Source organism: Staurois parvus, unplaced genomic scaffold (genome assembly GCF_062004578.1).
Source record: "Staurois parvus isolate SC_StPar_1 unplaced genomic scaffold, SC_StPar_1.0 ptg000380l, whole genome shotgun sequence".
Taxonomy (NCBI): domain Eukaryota; kingdom Metazoa; phylum Chordata; class Amphibia; order Anura; family Ranidae; genus Staurois; species Staurois parvus.
This window is the reverse complement of record NW_028318176.1, coordinates 949,374-975,908: the sequence shown is the minus strand read 5'-3', so window position 1 is coordinate 975,908 and position 26,535 is coordinate 949,374. Positions and strand designations below refer to the sequence as shown.

At 44.9% G+C, this 26,535-nt stretch overlaps 1 long non-coding RNA gene across 1 annotated transcript; it reads left to right on the top strand.

Annotated features, from left to right (window-relative positions):
- The first annotated feature begins 205 nt into the window (after positions 1-205).
- On the top strand, positions 206-26,535 carry LOC149455957 (uncharacterized). Its single transcript, XR_016313979.1, has 4 exons — positions 206-333; positions 3,113-3,231; positions 25,207-25,308; positions 26,385-26,535. It is a non-coding gene; the product is annotated as an uncharacterized LOC149455957 (long non-coding RNA).

The window sequence follows — 26,535 nt, the reverse complement described above, 5'->3', positions numbered from 1 at the left end:
TTTTTCGGTCATGAAACGCTATATTTTGATAAATTTGATATTATTCTATAGATTTTACATAGAATGAAATATTACTGTGGCCATTTTAAAGTTATTTTTCAATTTTGCCACTAGATGGCACTGTGTGGGCATTCTGCACGGCTGTAATACCGCTGGTTGCCATGGATGTCTCCCTTCCTGATCGGCTCCATACAGTGCATACGAAGTTGTCTTCCTATATTTCTGTATAGGAGGCTAATCCCGGAGCTGAGGCAGAAAACGGACAGTCCCCAGAGACGATAGGAGCGGTCGGCTGTCGGCATAACGGTCACCGAGGAGAACAGAGCTGAGCAGGTAGGAGATAGAGCGGGAAGGAGAGCCGGGGGTGGTGCTGAGGAGGGGCCGGGGTGGTGAGGAGAAGGCTGGGCCTGCTGGGTGGTGTAGTCCGCAGGGGGTGTTGTGGAGGGGGCTATGTATGGAGTGTGTTATAGAGGTGATGATATCCGGCTATAGAGGTGATGATATCCAGGAGAGGGACAGACGTAGCTGGATCTCCCCCATTATGTGCCCCCATCACCCCCCAGTGTCCCCTCATCTTCCAGTCCCCCCTCCCCCCTGCCCAGGGTACAGCTCATTGCTTTCCTTTCCTGACTTTGTTGCTGGATAGCAGGCGGCTGCAAGTGTGGTGATGAGGATCCCACCTTTAGGCCCCGTTCACCTCTGGTGATTTGGGATGGCAATTGTGTTTGTTCCTGTGATTCGGAAATCGCACTGCAATCCTGGCGTGTGTTTGTGTGCCATCCATTATTAATGACACCTCAGACGTAGGAGCTTCTTTTGGGGCGACAAGCTGGAGGAAGAACCGCGCCGCGTTCGAAGTGACATTATAAATGAATGAGACGCAATCAGGCGTGGTACGCTTTGCCAGGATTGCAGGGCGATATGGAACGGCAGCAACTCTGCCCCATGATCCCGAATTGCCAGATGTGAATGGCCATCCGAAGCGTTAGAGTCCTGGTGCCCAACACACGGCATCTTCAGTGTGGGCACCCGGCTGTGACAGCTTGTGGCATCACAGCTGGGTCCCCACTGCGCATACGCAAGAACCACTGCGCTTTGTGAATGGCCCCCTAGTCCTGTGGGACCTGTCACATGTCCCATAAGACTACGGGGGGGGGGAGAAGACAATTTCCGCTTCCGATCACCTAGGCGATCGCAACGGAAGTTGGAGCGGGTACCTGTCAAAATTGGGTACCCCGCTCGCTCCCCAAAGGTGTCAATCGTTAATGGCGAGTGGGAACAAAGGCTTAAAGCGAAACTTTCCCGTTTGGGTGGAGCTTCGCTTTAACTTTTACTGCTATTGTCAGCAATGGGGGGGGGGTGTAGTTCGTGGAGGGGTTAACTTCACTACTATGGTCAGTAAGGGCCCTCTCACACTGCTCTGTAGCAAAATAATTGTAAAAACACATATAGGTGTACAGCAATTTTTCTGTGTTTCAGATGCATTTCTGGTGTGTTTTTTTTATTGCTTACAGCTGTGAAAAATGGACATGTAACTAAAACACATTAAAATCGTGTGCGTTATTGTTGCGTTTTCAATTCATTTCTATGGGGAGCTGCATTTTTGGTGCGGTTTTCAAAACTAAAACCAAAGATGCAGCATGCAGGACTTTTTCAAAATGCACCACAGCGCAGTGGTGTGAACATTCCCATAGGATTTAATGAGATTCATTTTTCTTGCATTTTCATGGCAAGGTAAAAGTGCAGGAAAAACATATCATTGTGAAAGGGCCCTAATGGGGGAAAGTGGGTGGGGTGAATTAGGAAGGGGTTAACTTTCACTGCCAAGATCAGCAATGGGAGGGGAGATCATGGAGGGTTCAGCTTTCACTTCCATAGTCAGTAATGGGAGGGGAGATTCTTAATTAATGCAGTGGAGGTTAAATTACACTTCATAGGGGGTTAACTTTCTCGGTCACTGAGCACCTATATGGCGAGGGGGTTACATTTTACTGCCAATGAGGAGGGGTGGTTAATAGTAGTGACACCAGAGCTGGGAGCTGCTTATTTCAGCCATTGACACCAAAGCTGGGGTCTTATTATTGCATCCACTGACACCAAAGCTCTGCAGTTATTATTGCATTCCCTGACACCAATGCAGTGTTTATTTGCCTTCACTGATACTAATGCTGGGGCTTATTATTGCATCCACACTGAGACCAGTGCTGCTGCTTATTGCACCTATTGACTCCAATGCTGTTGGTTAATATTGTGTCCACTGACACCAGTGCTAGTGGTCATTGTACTCCATCTTTTTTAGTGTGCGTTGTGATACGCTGCAAAATATACAGTTGTATCATCATTTTAGAGCATTGAGATGCAATAAACTGCTGCTATTGTGTGGGCCTCTGCAAGTGTCGAGGGAGCACACTTGAGGCCTTCCATCATTTTTGCCCACCACTGTTTGAGTATAGCTCGTCCCAAAAACAAAAAGTAATGTATTGCAGCTGATCAGACCTCAGGACTGGTGGCTGCGTAACCTCCCTAGCAGTCTGATTATGTCGGTATTTCTGTGCTCAAAGCGGTACATTTTTTTGCATGGAAATTTGTCGTTTTTTTATTGTAGGCCTGTATTTTTAGGAATAACTCACTGAAATCTGTCCGAACAAGAGTCTAGTAAACATCCCGGGTATGTTCAAATTTGAAACACAAAATCATAAATTATAATTTAATAAATAATCATAAAACATAATAATATAATAATTTATTTCAATAATATAATCAAACCAAAAACACTGAAATTTGAAATAGAGCGCCAAGTTCTCACATCACAAAATCGTTTTCAGTGTCTGATAACAAATTTCCCCACGAATCATTATCACTCAATTCTGCAAGTAGTTCTAATTTACTATCGCTGTTCTAAAACTGCTTTTGACCTAAAGGAACGCTTTTTGGACGACATGGACATTTCTCATTTTCCAGGCAGAAAGAACGGTAAAAATGCAGGCAGGGCACAGGACAAAGCACTCGGGACAAAATGTATGTGAAATGGTTTGATATAGTAATGTTTTACTATGTGATTTTAGTGTATTTAGTGAATGTCACTTTTTGACATTTTTAAATTTCCCGCCAGTTCCGTCCCCGTACGTCCCGACGTCGCAGGGAACAAAACCCGGAAGACAGATGCCGGCATCGGTCGGAGGAGATGGCCGGGGATGCTTCAGGGGGGACATCACCGGAGCGAAGGACAAGGTAAGTGCAGAAGGGATCCCGGAGCAACGCTGTAGGGTATTCCCGAGGTATTCCTCGGGAATATACTGGTATTCCTGTCCAGGCCAATTTCCAGCTTTCAGCGCTGTCACACTTTGAATGACAATTGTGCGGTCATGCAACACTGTACCCATATGAAATTTTTATCATTTTTTTTTGACAGACAGAGCTTTATTTTGGTGGTATTTAATCAGCTCTGGGTTTTTATTTTTATTTTTAACAAACCAAAAACCACTGAACATTTTGAAAAAAAAATATTTTTTCTTTGTTTGTTATAAATTTTGTAAATTTTTCTCCTTCAATGATATGCACTAATGAGGCTGCAGTGATGGGCACTGATAGGCTGCACTGATGGACACTGATAAGTGGCACTTATGAGGAGGCACTGGTAGGTGGCACTGATGGGCATTGACAGGCATCACTGATGGGCACTGATATATGGCACTGATAGGCGGCATTAATAGGTGGCACTGACTGGCACTGTTAGGTGGCACAGATAGGCAGCACTGATGGACACTGATAGGTGGCACTTATGAGGAGGCACTGGTAGGTGGCACTGATGGGCATTGACAGGCATCACTGATGGGCACTGATGCACACTGATAGGCGGCACTGTCTGGCACTGATAGGCGGCACTGATTGGCATTGATAGGTGGCACTGACTTGCACTGATGGGTGACACTGAAAGGCAGGTCAGATGGGCACTGATATGTGGCATTGATGTGGCACTGATGGGCAATGGCAGGTGGCATGGATGAGCACTGAGAGCTGGCACTGATGGACACTGACAGGTGACACTGCTGGGGCTACACAGATCATCAGGGCACACTTATCATCAGTGCACTGATGATTTGTGTACATGTCCCTTCCGAGGAATACTGATTACCGTCTCTCCTCTCTTCTCGAGCTGTCAGCGTGACAGCTCGTGAGGAGAGAAATGCCGATAACCGGCATTTCCCTGTTTACATGCGATCAGCTGTGATTGGACACAGCGGATCACATGACCGAGCAAACATCTTTGGCTCTTTCTGTGGATCGGTGATCCGCTGTGTCTGAGGGACACAGCGCACTGCCGATCGCCATACTGCGCGCTCCCGGGGCTGCGCATGCGCGGTGAGAACGGGAGGACGTCATATGATGTCCTTCCAGAACGAGAGAACTGCCTTGTGCCCGTCATTGGACTATATGGCGGGCGGGAGGCGGTTAAAATTATGGACAGTCCTGAGGCACCCTTTAAAATTTCAGAGTCTTAAGGAACCCCATTCTAAAATGTGAAAAACTATTCTGATAGTTTTATATAATACAGCAACATCCACACATGTAGGACACTCAACATTAGAGGTGATTTATTCTTCCAAAGCAAATACATTTTTGCACATTGGTACTGACTAGTATTCCATTGTTTCTCTTCTCCCTCAGTTTTTCTCCAACACTGAGCTAAAGTGACCACAGCACTGATGGGAATGGGCAGGGGAGAGTCAAACTAGGATGCTGTGCAGGCAGCTGACATCCTCTTTATCAACTGATGATGTCATTGGTTGTCAGGACGCTGGCGGGTAGAAGGTCGTAATGGTGCACAATGATAACCTGTTGCTTTGTGTAACTAAAAGGCCGGCTTGTTCCACCCCCTGGATTGTATACCAGTTTTGGGCAATTTTTAGACATTTTGCAAAGGCACCCCTGAAGAAACCTCAAGGAACCCCAGGGTGCCTGGGCACCCTGTTTGAGAAAGGCTGCCCTAGAGAAAAAAATATTGGTAGTTCCATTTTTTTATGTCACACGATATTACCATAAAGGTCTAGGAAACGCACAATTTTAGTAAAAAAAACGCACTAAAGTGAATTTTAGGTCAAACAAATGCAATAAATTACCCAAGTATTTGGTAAAATATAAAAGACAAGTTTTTGCCGATACCCAGCATGCCAAACCTTAAATTTGTGTACGCCTATGAAATGGCAACAAAATTCAGTACCCTATATTTCTATAGCTATGCGTTAAGGAGGAGGTCTTGTGCTAGAATGATTGCTCTCACTCTGACGGGTGCAGCGATATATAACGATATGGAGTTTGCATGTTCTCCCTGTGCCTGCGTGGGTTTCCTCCGGGTACTCCGGTTTCCTCCCGCACTCCAAAGACATGCTGGTAGGTTAATTGGATCCTGTCTAAATTGGCCCTAGTATGTGTACGTATGAATGTGAGTTAGGGACCTTAGATTGTGCGCCCCTTGAGGGTTAAGGACTGATGTGAATGTACAATATATATGTAAAAGCACTGCGTAAATTGACAGCGCTATATAAGTACCTGAAATAATAATAATAAATAAATAACACGTGTATTGCAATTGACGTTTTCATACGTAGGCACCTTACATAGGTACATAGTTCTTCTGGCTGAAAAAAGACAAAAGTGCATCCAGTTTATCCATTAAAAAAAAGAAAAAGGTTCTAATCCTACACCCACAGTTGATCCTTGACATGCGTGTTGATGTTCATACGTGCATATATGTGGGGGGCCTCAAAATGTTTTTGGTGGGGGATGTTATGTGCTTGGGATTACCTTTATTTTTTTCCCAAAAAAGTGTTTTTTTCACTTTGCCTTTCAGGTCACAGAAAATAGGGGAGGAGAGCGGACTTTCGTGCAATGCTTACTTATTGCCATTCAACAGAGTAGCTTTGTTGTCAGGCCTTTTGCTGCTGTGGTCTTGTGGTCTCTCCCTGTTGTCTTCCATGTCCAATCTTGCTGTACTGTGAAGCATCTCATTATGGTGATGGAGCAGTACCAATGTGTAAGAGGCAGGAGGGGAGGACTTAGATGCTCCCAGGAAGTGTTGGAGCTTCGCCCAGTCAGAACAGATTGAGTTTTGGAAGTAGCGACTGTCTTTTGCACTTAAAAAAAAATAAAAATAAATAAATATTAGTAAGCCTTAAAAACAAGTGGAAGCGTTGCCCACATCAGCCTATCAGATTGCAGGTTACTGAAAACTCTTAGGGTCCTTTCACACGGGCGTTCCATATGTCCATTATTCATCTGTCCGTTTACAGATGAACAACGGCCCCCATGTATTTCTATGGGCTAGCAGATGTAAACGGATGATAATCTGTTTACATCTGTTAATGTCCACATCCATTACCATCCGTTCTTTTTGAAAGGAAGAAAAACTTATTGTTCTTCCGTGTAAAAAAAAAATGCAACAGATGAAAAACGGATGTAAATGGATGTAAACGGACATACGGTCTGTTTTTGCGTTGGTAAAGGATGTAAAAACTGACGAGAAACTGATTTAAACTGATCCGTTTTTTTCTTTGAAAAAACGTGACTGAAGTGATGAATAATCAGAATGCCCATGTGAAAGGACCCTTATGGCGCTTTGGGCAAAAATCCATTTTGATGGTATTCCCTATTTTATTGGTAAGGTTTCATAATCACTTCTCTGCTATTAATGCTGATTATTTTTAGCTTGCATAGCCATTATTTATTTATTTTTTACATAAAGCAGTGAAAGATTAGATCCCTTGCTGATCTCCTGCTATTGGGGCTCTGTTTGAAGATCTCTTATCAATTACTGTTAGTGACAAAGGTTTTAGCAGTTAATGTCTATACACCGTACAAACTTCAGCAGGAACCGGAAATAAATTGGTCAAAGTTCGTTCAGTGGATGGCCCTGTCGGCCCCTTCCCGTTTGACATTCTTTGACTGAAAAATAGAAGGAGTTGGATGGAAAATCAGATCCGCAGCATAGATACAGAAATAAAAGATTGATGGGGGTGGAGGTAGGCCTTCCACTACTGTACTGAAAACAAAAGCATTGGTATTTCTGTTGTGTTTCCGAGTTTGCATCGCTTCCTCTCTAATGAAACAATTGTCATTGGGATACTAAGGCTGGGGTTCTCCCTGTTAAGCTGGGGTTCACATTGTTGTGCTGTGGTGATGCAGACATTGGTGCGCTGCAATGCCATTCATTCCTAACCGCAACACAATGCGCAGTGATGTACTACACTGCATTGCAGTGTGCTGCGTCACAAAGAATTTTCCATGTACCTTTTTATTGTTGCGTTAGGCAGCCTATTCAAAAGAATGGGTAGGCTTATTGGAATGGACGGAATAATGCACATGCATTTACACAGCCAACAATGTGAATCTGTCCTACATGACAGGGAGTCCCGACTCCTGGACAGTGGTGTATTTTGGTTTTGTGCTGCCCTAGGCAAGACTAAAATCACTGACACCAATGATGGTGCCCCATCATTACTGTCAGTTTGTGAGGAATAGCGCCCATCATTGGTGTCAGTGTGGGGAATAGTGCCCCATCATTGATGTCAGTGTGAGGAATAGTGCCCCATCATTGGTGTCAGTGTGAGGAATAGTGCCCCATTATTGATGTCAGTGGGAGGAATCGTGCCCCATCATTGGTGTCAGTGGGAGGGATCGTGCCCCATCATTGGTGTCAGTGGGAGGAATCGTGCCCCATCATTGGTGTCAGTGGGAGGAATCGTGCCCCATCATTGGTGTCAGTGGGAGGAATCGTGCCCCATCATTGGTGTCAGTGGGAGGAATCGTGCCCCAACATTGAAGTCAGAGGGAGGAATTGTGCCCCATCATTGGTGTCAGGGGGAGAAATAGTGCCCCATTAATTCATATCAGTGGAAGGAAGTGCCCCATCATTAGTGTCAGGGGGAGGAATCGTGCCCCATCATTGGTGTCAGTGGGATGAATAGTGCCCCATCATTGGTGTCAGTGGGAGGAATAGGGCCCCATCATTAGTATCAGTGGGAGGAATAGTGCCCCATCATTGGTATCAGTGGGAGGAATAATGCCCCATCATTGGTATCAGTGGGAGGAAGTGCCCCATCGTTAGTGTCAGTAGGAGGAATAGTGCTCCATCATTGGTATCAGTGGGAGGGATAGTGCCCCATCATTGGTGTCAGTGGGAGGAATAGTGCCCCATCTTTGGTGTCAGTGGGTGGAAGTGTCCCATCATTGGTATCAGTGGGAGTAATAGTGTCCCACATTGGTGTATCGGGGCAACGGGACAGGAAGAGTGTAAAGGGACAGGTGATTGGCAGTGGGACAGGAGGAGCACAGAGGGACAGGTGAGGGGCAGTGGGACAGGTGGAGCACAGAGGGACAGGTGAGGAGCACAGAGGGACAGGTGAGGGGCAGTGGGATAGAAGGAGCATAGAGGGACAGATGGGGGGCAGCGTGACAAGGGACATGGGATAGGATCGGGGCAGCGGGACAGGAGAAGCGCAGTGGGACAGGTGAGGGGCAGTGGGACAGGAGGAGCACAGTGGGACAGGTGAAGGAGCACAGAGGGACAGGAGGAGTGCAGAGGGATAGGTGGGGGGCAGCGTGACAGGGGGCATGGGACAGGATCGGGGCAGCTGGGCAGGAGAAGTGCAGAGTGAAAGGGGAGGGGCAGCTGGATAGAAGGAGTGCAGATGGACAGGTGAGGGGCAGCTGGACAGGAGGAGTGCAGAGTGAAAGGGGAGGGGCAGTGGGACAGGAGGAGTGCAGAGAGACAGGTGAGGGGCAGCTGGACAGGAGGAGTGCAGAGGGACAGGTGGGGGGCAGTGGGGACAGATGGGGGGTAGTTGGACAATGTGGGGGACAGGAGGGTTGAAGTAGAACAGGTGGGGGCAGTGTGTCCGGGGGGACCGTGAGACAGGAGTGGGGAAGCACCAGTCCTCCAAGCACTTACCTGTCTTGCAGCAGCTCCTCCAGATGGTGTCAGCATCACTCCAGGACGGCTGCCTGTGTCCCTTCTCCCCCAGGATCTCCGGCGACAAAAGAGCGGGCGGGCTCCTCCACCCTGACCTCGTCCTCTTCTGCTTCTTCCTTCGCTGGCACCCTCCTGCACATCCCGGCCTGCACATCCCGACACACTGACACGCGCTCACCGCTGACCCGCCCACCTCTGCAGCCGGTCCCTTGGCCCGAGTGACCCTCCTTGCCATGGCAGCCCTGTCCCTTTCCTACAGAAGTCTTGCTTCCGTGGGAAAGGGGGGGTGGCACTGCCGCCGTGCCGCCCCCCTGAAAAGTGCCGCCCTAGGCAAATGCCTTGTTTGCCTCGCATCAAATGCGCCCCTGCTCTTTGATAGGAGTATAAAAATGACAGAGGTTCTAATCTTCCTCCACTTTATACTAACTCTGAAAAAAAAATGTGGGCTGATCTGTTTTGCACTTGGTCTTTTGACAATGGAGCAGGCGGTCTGAAATGAGATTCATGAATAGGGTATGGAGGGAGTATACAGTGTAGGATGCACCCATACCTGAGCAGAGCGATTTTTAAAGCAATTTTTGAGCGGTTTTGCAAGAACATACAAGCATTTTAGAAGTGTTTTGTTCAATTTGTTAGTATTCAAGCTTCAGGGGTTTTTGTTTTAGCCAATTGGAAGCACTGGGGGGGGAATCAGTTATATGAGCTAAAATAAATTCTAAAATACACCTGAAAGAATGCTCGAATTTTCAGTTGTTGAAGTCTTTTGGGGCAAAATTGCTCAATTTTTTCTGAAAGGTAGCTCATATACTTTTCTGAGAGACAGGCATCCAGCTTCAAACAGGATGTTGAATGTGAACATTGGCTGTTGAAAACAATGGGATTTGGATTGTTGAGCGATTTGGGCTTCTAGTTAAAAAATGCTTAGATTTGAATGGAGCCTTAAAGTGGTTGTACAGGCTTAAGGTTTTTTCCTTCATGCATTCTATGCGTGAAGGTAAAAAACCTTCTCTGTGCACCAGCTCGCAGCCCGCCCTCCCCTCTTGATCCAGCGATGTGCACTGGAGTCTCGGCTATCCCAGGACTCCCTCTCCTCATTGGATAAGACAGCAGCGGGAGCCTTTGGCTCCTGCAGCTGTCAATCACAGCCAGTGAGCCAATGAGATCGAGGGGGGTTGGGACTGAGCCACGGCTCCATGTGTGAATGAACACACAGAGCAGCAGGTGCCCCCATAGCAAGTTGCTTGCTGTGGGGGCACCCGACTGGAGGGAGGGGCCAGGAGGACCTGTGGGGGACCCAAGAAGAGGAGGATCTGGGCTGCTCTGTGCAAAACCACTGCACACAGCAGGTAGTTATGACATGCTTGTTATTTTTAGAAAAAAAGTTAAGCCTTTATTATTGTTTTAACCTGTTCCTGCCTGGCCAATAGCAAAATGATGGTGGAACGGGACTCGTCGATCTGGGTGGGTAGCATATGACGTCCTTCCCAGATCACGCAGTGCTGAGGTGAGATCTGTCACCAGCTGTGTACCTTGGACACAGCCGATGACAGATCTGTTTACGGGCTCCTTGCCTGTACCATGTGACCTGCTGTTATCAATCACAGCAGGTCACATGACAATTGTAAACAATGGATGACTTCCTTTCATGCCATCCATTGTATACAGTTATGTCACTAGCTGTGATTACATGTAGAGACTGGGCCAATTACAGCCCATCTGTCTCGTGATTAGCTGTAGCCAGTCACAGCTAATCACCACTAAAAAACCTGAATGAATCGATTTCATTCAGTTAAATGCTTGCTTATAGCAAAAAAAAAATACTGATCATTTCCCCAGAGTAGTACAATGTTGCTATGGTAACATTGTACTACTCTGGTCACAGTGTGTTATGAAAATAAAACAGTCGTAAAAAAAAAAAAAAAAAATTAAACAATTTTTTTTTCTTTTTTTACACTGTCACCATCCCTGATCACAGCCTTTCATTTTCTCAAAAATTATACAGATTCAAAAAAGTCAACATGCCTCTTACTAAATACTGCGGACTGTCTACTTTTCAAAAAGGGTTCATTTGGGGGGTATCTGTACTGTCCTGACATTTTTGGGCCTTGAGAAATTAGATTGGCCGTCAGTACTTCAGGATTGATCGATTTTCAGATCTATACCATAGTTTGTGGGATCTATAGCTTTCCTGCAGACTAAATAAGAAGTACTGATTTGGGTTATTTTCAAAGAAATGTAACAGAATACATCTTGGCCTAAATTTATGAAGAATAATTAATTCTTTGCAAAATTTTAAAACAGAAACAAAGAAAAATGTTTTTTTTTTTCTTCAAAAAATTTGGTCTCTTTTCGTTAATTTATCAAAAAAAAACTGTGGGGATTAAATACCACTAAAAGAGAGCTCTGGTTGTGTGAACAAAATGATAACAAATGTAGTTTGGGTTCTGCGTTGCATGACTGCGCAATTGTCATTGAAAGTGTGAGAGCACCGAAAGCTGAAAATTTGCCTGGGCTGGAACGGGGGTAAAAGTGCCCAGTATTGAGGTGGTTAATGTTTGAAATTTGTATTACTGCTTACTTTCCATTCAACCTTTGTAGTGACATTGTTATATTTGAACAAGTGTCTACTGCTGTGCAAGATTTGATTTAGGCTACATTCACACCTGTGCTTTTGCCAGACAGCGTGTAGTTGTGAGAAAATCGGTGGATCCCAGCAATTAGCTGCAGGAGGCAACCCCATTATGCGTGTCCCTATGTGGCGATTACCTGCGAGTGATTGGCCCGGGACACAAACTGTCTGCAACCCAAGCTGATCACAGTATTCAATGTATTGACGCACTTGCTCTCCAGAGGATTTACCCCCCTTCTTGACCAGGCCATTTTTTGCGTTACTTTAACTGCAAATTACGTGGTCATGCAACGCTGCACCCAAATGAAATTTACGTCCTTTTTTTCCCACGGCAAAAAAAATTTGGCGGTGTTTGATTGCCTGTGCATTTTTTATTTTTTGCGCTATAAAAAGAAAGACCGATTAATTTTGAGAAAAAAAAATATTTTTGACTTTGTGCTATTAAACATGTCCTGTAAATAATGAAAACAAAATTTAATTTTGTCATAAATTTAGCCCAAATTGTATTCTGCTACATGTCTTTGCTAAAAAAAAATCCCAATATGTGTAAATTAATTGGTTTACGTGAAAGTTATAACGCTTACAAATGGTGGTATATATATACTGGGTTTTTTTAAACTTTTTTTACTAGTAATGGCGGCGATCAGCGACTTATAGCGGGACTGCGGCCGCCATTCTGACACTTGGGGGAACTGACTTGGTGTCACTGAGTGATCAGTGCTAATAAAAAGCACTGACACTATACTAATGGCACTGGGCAGGAAGGGGTTAATATGTGGGGTGATCAAAGGATTAACTGTGTGCTGTTTTACTGTCCGGGACCTGGTCATTGACAGCCGCGGCAGAGAATGGATACTAGGTGATATATACATGATTGTGCGCACCCGTGCCGCCCTGTAGCAGTGTAGCAGGAACCGTTTACTTAACCGCTTGAGGACCGCCCACAGTACATTTACTGCTGCAGGGCGGCCCCTGTGCGCAGGATCACGTGTATATATACATGATCCTGCATTTCCAGGTAGGGGGCGTGCAGCCCCGGGTGTCAATCACCGGGTCCCGGCCAGTGATTACCCATCGGAGCCCGGTGATTACTGGCAATCACCAGCAGGGAGGTGAGCTGCCTTGTATCTATACCGCCATTTGTAAATGCTATAACTTTCACGTAAACCAATTAATTTACACGTATTGAGATTTTTTTTTAGCAAAGACGTCGCAGAATACATTTTGGCCTAAATTTATGATGAAATTGGATTTTTAAATTTTTTTTACTGGACATGTTTTATAGCAAAAAATAAAAAATATTGTTTTTTTCTCCAAATTGTCGTTTTATAGCGCAAAAAATAAAAACCGCACAGGCGATCAAATACTACCGAAAAAAAGCTCTATTTGTTGGGGAAAAAGAACATAAATTTATTTTGGTGCAGTGTTGCATGACCGCGCAATTGCGAGTTAAAGTAAAGTAGCGCCGTAATGCAAACCGCTTCTGTAACTGCTTCCTGACCACCCTATAGCAGAAATACTGGTGTGCATAATCATATGTGTGTATATATATATATATATATATATATGTGTGTGTGATTCGCGTTCCTGTGGTTTAACGCCCCTCCCAGGTAGAGTCAGATTGCCCATCAGTATACCAGTAATCACATTTAACCCCTTGATTGCCAGGAACACGCCCACATATACAATAAACCTCCATTGCTAATATAGTGTCTAAACTGATCAATATCTTTGATCAGATCAGCACTATACCAGCGCTCACATAAGTATAGTGTCTCCAAAAACACGGCGTTAGCGGGATTAGCCCCAGCACCTGCATTTAACCCCTACGCTTACCCCCCTCCCCTTCTCACCCAGCGAGTGCAGTGTCAGTAGATCACTGTCACTTGATACATTGCACACAAAACCGCAGTGTTGGCAGAATCAGGCCTGATCTCTGCTAGCACTTGCCAGTAAATTTTGATGACTCTCATATGCAGCAGAGTGTCAGTACTAGTGCCACACTACCTTTTGGTGAACTGGCAAGCACCAGCGGCCTAGTACATCCTGGTCTTTCACATACCAGCACTGCAGTATCATTTGGAGACGTGGCAAGTCCCATAAGTGCATTACAAGCTGGTGCGGTGGCGAGCACAAGTAGTGTTCTGCAGCCACCAAGAATTTGCACCATGTGACCTAATGTGTGCCCACCATTAGAAGTGGGTGGATGCAGGGCGGTATATTCTAATGGTGGGCATACCAAACACCTTTTCTGGCAGAGATTTCTTCTCTTTTTTCATTCAGCCCACAGGCTGTATAGAAAAAAAAACATAGCATATTTACCCAACAAGGACCAGTGACGTACTGGTACATCACTGGACTTTGGTTATACCAGGATAATGCCTACAGCTGCAGGCATCATCCTGGTATCGTTTTTCTCAGCCGGCGATCGGCTTTCATGTAAAAGCAATCCTAGTGGCTAATTAGCTGCAGGATTGTTTTTACAAGCAGCGGGATAGGATGCCCCCCGCCTCCACCACTGCCTTCCATGGCCTTCTCAGGCAGTCCCGTGCCATTGGGCGAACCTGAGAATGCAGCTGGTGTTTCTGCCAGCTGACCATAGAACTGATTTCAGACCGGAATGGCGCCAATCATCTCTATAGTCTAAGAAATTGGAAGCTACGAGCATTTCATAGCTTCAGTTTTGCAGGATACAAACAACGCCATTTATAAATTGGGAAAGCATCTGATCACACCGATCTTGGTGAGATTAGATAATGTAAGGGCATAGGAGATATCTAGAGTCTGATAGACCCCAGATTTCTCAAAAAAGAATATATGACAATGCCCATTGAAGTTATAGGGGATATTTGCATTTCCTGTGATAGCATTAAAAGTGATCAAAAAAAAAAAAAATCAAAGGGACAGTGTAAAAATAATTTTAAAAAATTAAAATAACTTAAAAAAAAAAAAAAAAAAAAAAGCATTGACCCTGTGCAGGTATGTAAACAGCGATTGCACCATGCATGTGAGGTATCGCCGTGAACGTCAGATCGAGGGCAGTAATTGTAGCACTAGACCTCCTCTGTAAATCTAAAATGGTAGCTTGTAAAGGCTTTTAAAGCGTTGCCTATGGATATTAAAAATGTTTGCAGTTTGTCGCCATTGCACGGGGCATGCAGTTTTAAAGCATGTCATGTTTGGTATCGCTTTACTCAGAATACCATCATCTTTTATATTTTACCAAATAATTGGCCAAAATATTGTGTTTTTGTGCATTGAAAGTAAAAAAGTGTATTTTTTTCAAAAATATTGTGTTTGATAAATCGCTGCACGAGTACTATGGGACATAAAAAATTGCAGCACCCATCATTTTATTCACTATTGTGTCTGCTTTAAAAAATATATAATGTTTGGGGGTTCAAAGTAATTTCCTAGCAAAGAATACTGATTATTTTCATGTGAACAAAAAGTTTCAGAAAAGGCTTGGTCTTCAGGTGGTTAGAAGAGTGATGATGTGTGGCATAACATTCTTATGCTGGGCATAAAATGTCCCCCCCCCCCCCCTCCAAAATGACCCCTTTTTGGAAAGTAGACATCCCAAACTACTTGCTGAGAGGCAATGGAAGGTCAATGGAAGGATTTATTTTTTTACCACAAGTTTTGGAACATGACTAAAAAAATAAATAAATATTTTTTTTTACACAATATTGTCAATTAAATGATTTATTGCTCACACATGCCATAGGTATATGTAGAATTACTCCCCAAAATACATTCTGCTACTTCTCCCGAGTATGGGGGTACCACATGTGAGAGACATTTTGACAGTCTAGCCAAGTACAGGACCCCAAAATCCAATAAGCACCTTCAGGCTTTTAAAGGGCTTTATTTCCTCATTTCACTTCCTGACTACCTATCACAGTTTCGGAGGCCCTGAAATGCCAGCATAGCACCAACCCCCCCCCAAGGACCCCTTTTTGGAAGGTAGACACTCCAAGAAATTTGATAAGATGCATGTTGAGTATTTTGCAGATCTCGTTTGGTGCTACAAGTTTTTGGGAAATGAAGAAAGAAAACAAAAATATATTTTTTCTTGTGAGAAAAAAATTTGATCTGCAAAATACTCACAATGCCCTTTTTTAAAATCCTTGGGGTGTCTACTTTCCAAAAAGGGGTCATTTGAGGGGGGGGTTGGTGCTATCCTGGCATTTCAGGGCCTCCGAAACTGTGATAGGTGGTGAGGAAGTAAAATGAGGAAGTTATGCACCGTCAGGCTTTCAAAGTGGTCATTGGATTTCAAGCTCCTGTATGTGGCTAGGCTCCCAAAAAGTCTCACACATGTGGTATCCCCATACTCAGTGGAAGTAGCAAAATGTATTTTGGGGTGTAATTCCACATATACCCATGGCTTGTGTGAGAAATATATAATTTAATTGACAACTTTGTGTAAAAAAAAAAAAAATGTTTTTGTCATTTTCCAAAAACTTGGGGAAAAAAAATACCTATTCAATGGGGTTTATTTACTAAAGCTGGAGAGTCCAAAATCAGACTCCCTTCTGCATAGAAACCAATCAGCTTCCAGGTTTCATGACCAAAGCTTCATTGAACAAGCTGAGGTTAGAAGCTGATTGGTTTCTATGCAGAAGGGAGTCTGATTTTGGACTCTCCAGCTTTAGTAAATAAACCCCAATATGTCCCTCAGCAGATAGCTTAGGGTGTCTACTTTCCGAAAAGGGGTCATTTGGGGGTGTTTGTACTGTCCTGGTATTTTAGCACTTCAAGAAATGTGATGGGCAGTCAGAAAGTAAAAGCTGCGTAAATCCCATTATCTATACCATAGTTTGTAGACGCTATAACTTTCACACAAAGCAACTAACATACACTTATTGGGATTTTTTAACCAAAAATAAGAATACATTTTGGCCTAAATTTATGACAACATTTTTGTTTTTTGGATAGTTTTTATGCAAGAAATGAGAAAATATTGTTTTTTTTTTCAAATTTTTTTTTTGTTAAAACCTTTTAAGTTTATAGCGCCAAAAATAAAAAGCGCACAGGTGATTAAATACCACAGAAAGAAAGCTCTACTGTATTTGTGTGACGAAAAGGACGTAAATTTAATTTATGTAACATATTGCATGACCGCGCAATTGTCAGTTAAACTAGTGCAGCGCTGTATAGCAAAACAACGGCGTAAATTGCAGTATCTATACCATAGTTTGTAGATGCTATACCTTTAACACAAAGCAATCAATATACACTTATTGGGATTTTTTTACCAAAAATATGTAGAAAAATACATTTTGGCCTAAACTTATGACTAACTTTGAGTTTATTATATATTTTTTATAGCCGAAAGTAAAAAATATTGTATTTCTTAAAAATTTTCAGTCTTTTTTTCTTTATAGCACTAAAAATAAAAAGCTCACAGGTGATCAAATACCACCGAAAGAAAGCTCTATTTGTGTGAGAAAAAGGATGTAAATTTTGTTTGGGTACAGCATTGTATGACCGCGCAATTATCTGTTGAATTAGTGCAGCGCCGAACAGCAAAAAGAGGCCTGGTCATTAAGGGGGGTAAATCCTCTGGAGGGCAAGTGGTTAATACATTGAGCACAATAAAATAAATATTTCCTATTAAACTGTGTGAAACTTCTTGCCCCAACACTTGCAGTTTACAATTTTCCACGCTAATGGCTTCTGCTCTCTCAGGTCTGCTTCCCTGAACGTCTGGTCCTCACATGAAAGCGTTAAAAGTAGACAGTGCAGTATCAAGTCAGTCTAAGCTTGGAGGAGGGAAGAGCAGGGGAGTGCCTTGCCATCCTAGGCCATGGGGCTGTGTGTTTGTATTGATATGCACAGTGTGAGGAAACACAGCTCTAGTCTCTACATGCATGGGTGACTCAATAGGACACTGCAGGAGAAAAGAGCCAGCCTGGAACAGGAAACCTGAGGCATCAGTCATGGTACCAGCTTACACAGGAACTTAGGCAAGAATGAAAAACATACCGTCAGCTGCTCCCTTGGCTTCCAGAGCAGTATTTATATGTAATCCCTTCAGTGGGGTATCTTGAGCATAATAAAGTTCTGTAATGGTCAGCAGAAAATGTTAGGGTGTTGGGGTACTTGGTAACTATGTGTTGGGGTGTCATTGTGTAGAAAATCAACTGTTGCTTTAGCCCTGGTTCATACCAGTGTGACTTGTCATGAGACTTGAGAGTTCAAAGTTGCATGGCAAGTTGCACCCCATTACTGGCAAAGGAACGGTTCAAATCGATGCTACTCAAGTTTCAGCGCCTTTGAAAAAGGTTCCTGCACTTGTTTTTGTGTGACTTCATTGCGACTTGCATTGACATTTGTCGCGCAGTGTCAGTAAGTCACAATGAAGTTACACTAAATAGTCGGGTTCAAAGTCGAGTGATCCAGGGCTTAATTTGGATCTAGATATGTAATCTAGATATCAGATATCTAATGAGTCTGTATTTCCTCAACCACTTGCCCTCCAGAGGATTTACCCCCCTCCTGACCAGGCCATTTTTTACGATATGCTGCATTACTTTAACTGACAATTGCGCGGTCATGCACCACTGTACATAAATGAAATGTATGTCCTTTTTTCCCAAGTAGAGCTTTCTTTTGGTGGTATTTGATCACCTCTGTGCTTTTTATTTTTGTGCTATAAACAAAAAACAAACAATATTTTTGAATATTTTAAAAATCAAACTTTATTCTGCTACATGTCTTTGCTAAAAAATAAATGCCAATACATGTAAATTAATTGATTTACGTGGACGTTATAGCGTCTAAAAATGGCGGTATATGCAGTGGTGTAATTATGTTTTGTGCTGCCCTAGGCAACACAAAAATCGCCACCCCTCCCCATGCACCCTCACTGTCTTTAGTGCACCAACGTTTGCTGGGCGGAACTTAGTGGTCGGCCACATCTTTCTGTGAAGGTGTCAGTTAATGGTATGAGCAGCGAGAAGGTGTCAGTTAGTGGTATGAGTGGCGAGAAGGTGTCAGTTAATGGTATGAGCGGCAAGAAGGTGTCAGTTAGCGGTATGAGCGGCGAGAAGGTGTCATTTAGTGGTATGAGCGGCGAGAAGGTGTCAGTTAGTGGTATGAGGGGAGAGAAGATGTAATTTAGTGGTATGAGCGGCGAGAAGGTGTTGTTAGTGGCATGAGCGGAGAGAAGGTGTCAGTTAGTGGCATGAGCGGTGAGAAGGTGTCAGTTAGTGGCATGAGCAGCAAGAAGGTGTCAGTGGCATGTGTGGCAAGAAGGTGTCAGTGGCATGTGTGGCAAGAAGGTGTCAGCTAGTGGTATGAGTCAGCCACCTGGCAGTCTCTGGTCAATCTTGGTCAGTCACCTGTCAGTCTCTGGTCAGTCACCTGTCAGTCTTGGTCAGTCACCTGGCAGTCTTGGTCAGTCACCTGGCAGTCTCTGGTCAGCCTGTCAGCTCTCCCCTCCCCCCCCCCAGTAGGCATGGAGATCACTCACCAGGCGGGGCGGGGAAGAGACTGAGGGGAGAGGGGGGGCATGTATTGCCCTCGCAGCCACATTTCCCTTCCCTCTTCTACCTCTGTGACAGAGATCCCTGTCTCCCCTGGACACTGCCATCCTCCGGGATCATCTCTCAGACCTGGCTCCCCACTGCCATCCACTGAGGAGAGCTCTGACCATCAGAGCAGCCTATAGCCTGGCCGAGCGCACTGGATGCTGGGAGTTGTAGTCCTTCCCCTCCACAGCCTACCGGGATTGTAGTTTGGGGTCGTGGGGGAAGGACTACAACTCCCAGCATGCAGTGCGCCCGGCCAGGCTATAGGCTGCTCTGATGGTCAGAGCTCCCGGAGCTCTGCAGTGGATGGTGGTGGGGAGCCAGAGCTGAGAGATGATTCCGGATGACCGCAGTGTCCGTGGGAGGCATGATACTCCCATTCCTCACTGGATTCCTGCTGTAGTGACATCAAAGACGACCCTTCTTCCGAGGCGCGGTGCCGCCCCCCTGTAAAGTGCCGCCCTAGGCAAGTGCCTTGTTTGCCTCGCGGCACATACGCCCATGGGTATATGTACTGGAATTTTTATATTTTCTTTTATAGTAGTAACGGCGACGATCAGCGACTTATACCGGGACTGTGGCGGGCATTCTGACACTGGGTGGGTATTGACTAACTGCCACTGACATCCTCAGTGACACTAATACAGTGATCAGTGTTAATAAAACTCACTGACATTGTACTAATGTCATTGGTCAGGAAGGGATTAACATCTAGGGCGGGTGTCGGCAACCCGCGGCTCCAGAGCCGCATGCGGCTCTTTTTCATCTTTGCTGCGGCTCCGGAGCACACTGCCCACCAGGTGACAGGCAATAGGGTTTCAGTGGTCGGCAAGCCGCGGATCGCAAGCCACATGCGGCTCTTCTGTGTGCCGGGCGCCCGCTCCCCTCCCTCCTCTCGGGCGGCCGCCTCAAAAGTCAGGACTCTTTTAATCCGGCCCGCGGAGCGTGGAACATTGGCTGTCAGGATGTAGGTGGGGCAGCGTGGATGTAGGCGGGGCAGCGTGACGAACTCCTCTCCTCTCACAGTCCGCCCTGAAGACCGGAACACAGCGCGGGAACACAGCAAGAGGAACGCGCGGAGCAAAGGTAAGTGAATTGAGACCATATGGGGAATTAATTACTACATGGGGGATGAATTACTATATGGGGGATGAATTACTATGGGGGATGAATTACTATATGGGGGATGAATTACTATGGGGGATGAATTACTATATGGGGGATGAATTACTATGGGGGATGAATTACTATAGGGGGGATGAATTACTATATGGGGGATGAATTACTATGGGGGATGAATTACTATAGGGGGGATGAATTACTATGGGGGATGAATTACTATATGAGGGATTAATTACTATATGGGGAATTAATTACTATATGGGGGATGAATTACTATATTATTATTATTATTATACAGTATTTATAAAGCGCCAATAGTTCACTCAGCGCTGTACATTACAAAGGGGGACAGAACATGTGACAGAACAATACCAATACAATGCAAAACATGAGGGGATCGAGGGTCCTGCTCTTTCGAGCTTACAATCTAGAAGGGGTGGGATAGTGGTACAGGAGGAGATAGCTGTGGGGGATGGAGTGGTAGGAAGAGTGGAGGAGGTCAGCAAGTTAGCAAGGGGTGAGGTAGGCTTCCCTGAAGAGATGGGTTTTCAGGGTGCACCTAAAGGAGAGGAGAGTAGGTGATAATCTGATGGGTTGGGGCAGGGAGTTCCAGAGGATGGGTGACACCCTGGAGAAGTCCTGGAGGCGGGCATGGGAGGAGGAGACCAGGGAACTAGAGAGAAGGAGGTCTTGTGAGGAGCGGAGTGTGCGTGCTGGGCGGTACTTGGATATTAGGTCAGTGATGTAGTTCGGGGCAGTATGGTGGACAGCTTTGTACGTCAGTGTTAGGATTTTAAATTTGATCCGTTGCGCAATCGGAAGCCAGTGGAGGGATTGGCAGAGGGGGGTGGCGGAAATGGAGCGGTTGGAAAGGTGAATGAGTCTGGCAGCCGTATTCAGGATCAACTGAAGCGGGGATAGCCAGCGGCGAGGCAGGCCAGTGAGGAGGGAGTTGCAGTAGTCGAGTCGTGATATGATGAGGGAGTGGATGAGCTGTTTAGTGGTTTCTGGGGTTAGGAACGTGCGGATTTTGGCGATGTTGCGGAGGTGGAGTCTGCACGAGTTTGTTAAAGATTGGACTTGGGGCTGGAAGGATAGGTTGGAGTCCAGAATGACACCAAGTACTCTGGCCTGCAGAGCGGGTTTGATATTGACGTTGTTGGATGTGATGTAGAAGTCAATGGGGGGTGGGGTTCGGGCTGGGGGGAAGACAAGGAGCTCGGTTTTGGAGAGATTCAGTTTAAGGAAGTGGAGCGACATCCAATCTGATATGTCGCTCAGTAGGTGTGTGATTTGGGCAGAGACCGAAGGGGTGAGGTGGGGGGTTGAGAGATAGATTTGTGTGTCGTCGGCATAGAGGTGGTAGTTGAAGCCGTGAGAGTGTATGAGTTGGCCAAGGGAGGAGGTGTAGATGGAGAAGAGAAGGGGCCCAAGGACAGAGCCTTGAGGGACCCCAACAGAGAGGGGGAGTGAGGGGGAGGTGGTAGCATTATAGGTAACGCTGAAAGAGCGTTGTGACAGGTAGGATGAGAGCCAGGAGAGAGCAGAATCTCTGAGGCCGAGGGAGTGTAGTATTTTGAGGAGGAGGGGGTGGTCAACTGTGTCGAAGGCTGCAGAGAGGTCAAGGAGTAGGAGCACTGAATAGTGGCCATTAGCTTTGGCGGTTAGAAGGTCGTTGGAGAGTTTGAGTAAGGCGGTTTCGGTGGAGTGTAGGGGGCGGAAGCCAGACTGTAGGGGATCGAGGAGGTTGTTGTCGTTGAGGTGAGAGCATAGGCGGGTGTAGACGAGACGCTCGAGGAGTTTAGATGTAAGTGGGAGCAGGGAGATGGGTCTGAGGTTGTTCGGGTCATTGGGGTCCAGGGAGGGCTTTTTAAGTATGGGGGTGATGTGTGCATGCTTCAGTGGGGAGGGGAAAGTGCCGGAGGAGAGGGAGAGATTAAAGATGTGGGTGAGGGAGCGCAGGATGGAGGGGGAGGGAGGTCGTAGGAATTGTGAGGGGATAGGGTCGAGGGGGCAGGTGGTGAGGCGGGCATCAGAGAGGATCTTGGAGACTTCCTCAATGGTAGTAGGGTCAAAGGTGTGGAGTGTTGGGGGAGCTTCAGTATGAGGAATGTAGGGTGGGGTGGGAGTGGAGGTCAGAGCAGTGGTGGGGCCGTGGGAGAGGGGTGATGAGGGGGTAGCCGAGTGAGGGGGAATGGGGTCGGAGGGAGTTTGAGCAGTGACGAAGTCCCTGCGGGTAATGTCCAGGGGGGGGGGGGATGAGGGGGTAGCTGTGTGAGAGGGGACGGGTTGAGAGGGCGTGTGAGTTGCGGCAATGTCCTTGCGAATTGTGTCAATCTTGTTTTTGAAGTGATTGGCAATCTCAAGGGCGGTGAGTGAGGTGCTGGGTGGAGGTGGGGGTGGAGAGAGTAGAGAGTTGAAGGTGGAGAAGAGTCGGCGAGGATTGGAGGAGAGGGCCTTGATGAGGGTCAGGAAGTAGGCTTGTTTGGCTGCGTGGAGGGAGGAGGTGTAGGTGCGGAAGGCAGATTTGTAGCAGGTGAAAGCTTGTTGGGATTTTGTTTTGCGCCATAGTCGCTCCAGGGCACGACTGCGTCGTTTGAGGGTTTTGGTGTGATCAGTCTGCCAGGGCTGGAGCGGTCGGAGTCTGATGTTGCGTGTGGTTAAAGGCGCTAGTGAGTCAAGGGCTGCTGAGAGCACGTTGTTGTAGGCAGTCATAGCCAAGTCGGGGCAGGACAGGGGGAGGATGCGGTCGTGGAGTTGATCAGCTGCAGAGTGGAGGGGGGCAGGGTTAAGGTTGCGGAGGTTACGGCTGGTAGTAGTAACTATATGGGGGATGAATTACTATGGGGGATGAATTACTATATGGGGGATGAATTACTGTGGGGGATGAATTACTATATGGGGGATGAATTACTATATGGGGGATGAAGCTAACTGCACGATCCTGTATATAGCATTAAGGTAAGAAACAATATATGCAGTGTCGGATTTGTTTTAAATGTTGCAATGGTTTTGCGGCTCCCAGTCTTTTTTTTCCCTTTGGAAACGGGTCCAAGTGGCTCTTTATGTCTTAAAAGTTGCAGACCCCTGATCTAGGGTGATCAAAGGGTTAACAGTGTGCTGTGTGCTGTTTTACATGATGTGCTGTGTGTATTTTACTAGGGAGACATGCTGCTGTGTATTTCTCTGCTGTGCACTGATTGAACTGTCATGAACCTAACCCACTGATGACAGTTCAAAGGAAACATTCGCATTTAAAAAAAACAAAAATGTTTTACCTACTTGCCGCACGCCCGTCAACAATGTACCGATGAGTGGTGGGTCTGGGCAAAGCAATGAACTTGATTGTGAGCCAAAGCAATTTATATGCACAACAATTCATAGCCGCCCACCCAAATTCAGCTCTTGCCAGACAATTCGCATGGAAACCTATCACGGTTTCTGAATTTAAAACTTTTTTTGGCCTAATCATCAACATGGGCATTACAAAAAAGAATGAATTGGGGTCATATTGGTTCCCAGACCTGATTCATCATATGTTCGTGTTCTCTACTGTTACATATATGCCCAACAAGGACCAGCAATGTACTGGTACATCACTGGACTTTGAGTGCTTATACCAGGATGATGCCTGCAGCTACAGGCATCATCCTGGTATCGTTTTTTTCAGCTGGCGGTCCGCTTTCATGTAAAACAGTCCTAGTGGCTATTTAGCCACTAGATCGCTTTTACAAGCTGCGGTAAGGGACACCCCCCCACCTTCCAAGGGTTTCTTGGGCTCTCCTGTTTCACTGCGGAACCCAAAAGTGCAGCTGCCGTTTCCACTGGCTGACAATAGAGCTGATTGGAGACCAATTGTCTGTCTTTTTTATAGTGCAAAAAAATAAAACGCACAGGCGATCAAATACCACCAAAAGAAAGCTCAATTCATGGGAAAAATAGGATACAAATTTATTTTGGGTGCAGCGTTGCATGACAGTGCAATTTCATGTGCTCCTACACATGAAAACGACAATTGCAATACACGTTATATTACGCCGCGCACGCCAGAATGAGAGCAACAATTCTAGCACCAGACATCCTCCGTAACGGTAAACTGATGACCTATAAGGGGCTTTAAAAGTGTCACCTATAGAAAATATAGGGGACTAAAGTTTGTTGCCGTTTCACAAGAGCATGCAAATTTAAGGCTGGACATGTTGGATATCTATTTACTCGATGCAACCTTGTCTTTTATATTTTACAAAAAATTGGATAATTTATTGCTTTTTGTGCCCTAAAATTAACCTAAGTGTATTTTTTACTGAAATGTTGCATTTCCTAAGCCTTAGTGTTAATATCGTGTGACATAAAAAAGTTGAACTACTGCTATTTTATACTTTAGGGCACGGGTGTCAAACTGGCTGCCCTCCAGCTGTTATGAAACTACAAGTCCCATCATGCCTGTGTGGTGTGTGGCATAAGCGTCTAATGTTGTCCCTGGACAGTAGAACCCCCCCAAAAAAAGAGCTCTTTTTGGAAAGTACGCACTCCAAGGTATTTGCTAAGAGGCATGGTATTTTACAAATCTCATTTATTGTTCCTATTAATAAAACATCCAGCGGTGATCAAATATCACCAAAAGAAAGCTCTTTGTGTGAAAAAAAAACAACATAAATTTTGTTTGGTACAGCATTGCATGACCGCGTAATTACCAGTTGAAATAGCGCAGTGCCGAATAGCGAAAAATGGCCTGGTCATTAAGGGGGGTAAATCTTCTGGAGGGCAAGTGGTTAAAAACTAGTTGATAATAAATGCAGAATGTTCATCAGTACACATAGAATTCTCTGCGTTCTGGTCCGTCAGGGTAGTTTGCTGTGATATTTGTTTACTGCCTATCAAATAGGCACACTGTTTTTTAGAGCTGATTATCTGTGAATTTTTTTTCTTTCTCTTCTTTTTTTGTAAAGCCTACAGAATACATTCCAGAAAAGGTTAAAAAGTCACAAAAGAAACTGGAAAATAATCCATGTGACCTCAACACTTGAAGCATCCTCATTCGACAGGCACAGGTTTAGTGACCTAAAATTACTTTACGTTTCTCATTTTTTCTCATTTCCAATAATGGCATTATAACCACTTCAACCGGTCTGTATACATCTGTAATTCTGTACATATTGTGAATTCAAATTCTAGAAACAGCCTATAGACAAAGCTCAGAAGACTTATGAGTTCCTAGTTCTCTAGATTGGTAGATTCTGGAAACTTTACATTGAAGTTCAAGTTATTTATTTATTTTTTTTATATTTTATTTGGATTTGCAAACACAGCACTTCATTAAATATATGGTATTAAGAATGGACAACACACGTAGAACACATTAAAGCCCATCTCTGGACAAAAGAAAAAGTTTCCTCATGCAGTGGGGCTGTGTCCACACTGAATAGTAAACTGCTTGTTTTTTGTCTAAGGAATTGGAGAGCGGATATATACATACCTAATCCTCTTATCTTCAGCACAAGACCGTTGTAGCACCCCCACGCTCCAGCGGTCTTGAGTTGTGGACTTTTCCTGACGTCATCAAGCCCAGAAAGGGCTCCAAGACTAGAAACGACCCACCACTGGGCCATGGGGGAGAGCCATTTTCCAGCAAAGTGGAGAATCAGGTAAGTATAAGCTTTCTCTTCACCCCAAGACAAAACAAGCAGTTGATCTGTGTATTGCAGGCACAGCCCCACTGCATAGGAAAACATTTTTTGGCTAAAGTTGGGCTTTAAGTTCAATAACTCTTCTTTCCCTTTAAGTCGGGTTTAAAATTTTAGCTTCTGACTTTGCCACAGTGTTACCACACTGGTGATTGTTGCTTAGTGATACTGTAAAAACATTAAAACCTTTTAATTGTATGGAATGCTTTAGACTTTTTATTTATCTTTCATGTCAATTGCCTCCTGTTTCATTTATTATTAGATCTAATCAAATTTCCACCTAATTGTTTGCAAAATATTTTAAATGGGATCCTGGAGATGTAGTTGTGTATTTTGTAATAAAATAATATGTAATGTTTTCATGTAGGTGGTCTAAAATACTATGTATTGCTTTTTAGCAGGATGAAATTTGCATGAAATATAATCAACATTTCCTTCTGCAGCTTTCATTCCAGCAGTTTACCATCTACACAATTCTATACATTCTGTTCAAATGGCTTGTGGTGCACAGCAAAACACGTAAAGACTGTTGTGCTCAAGGTGGCTGTTTATTGATGTTTAAATGAATTGAATAAAAAGAGTTAAGCACATTCA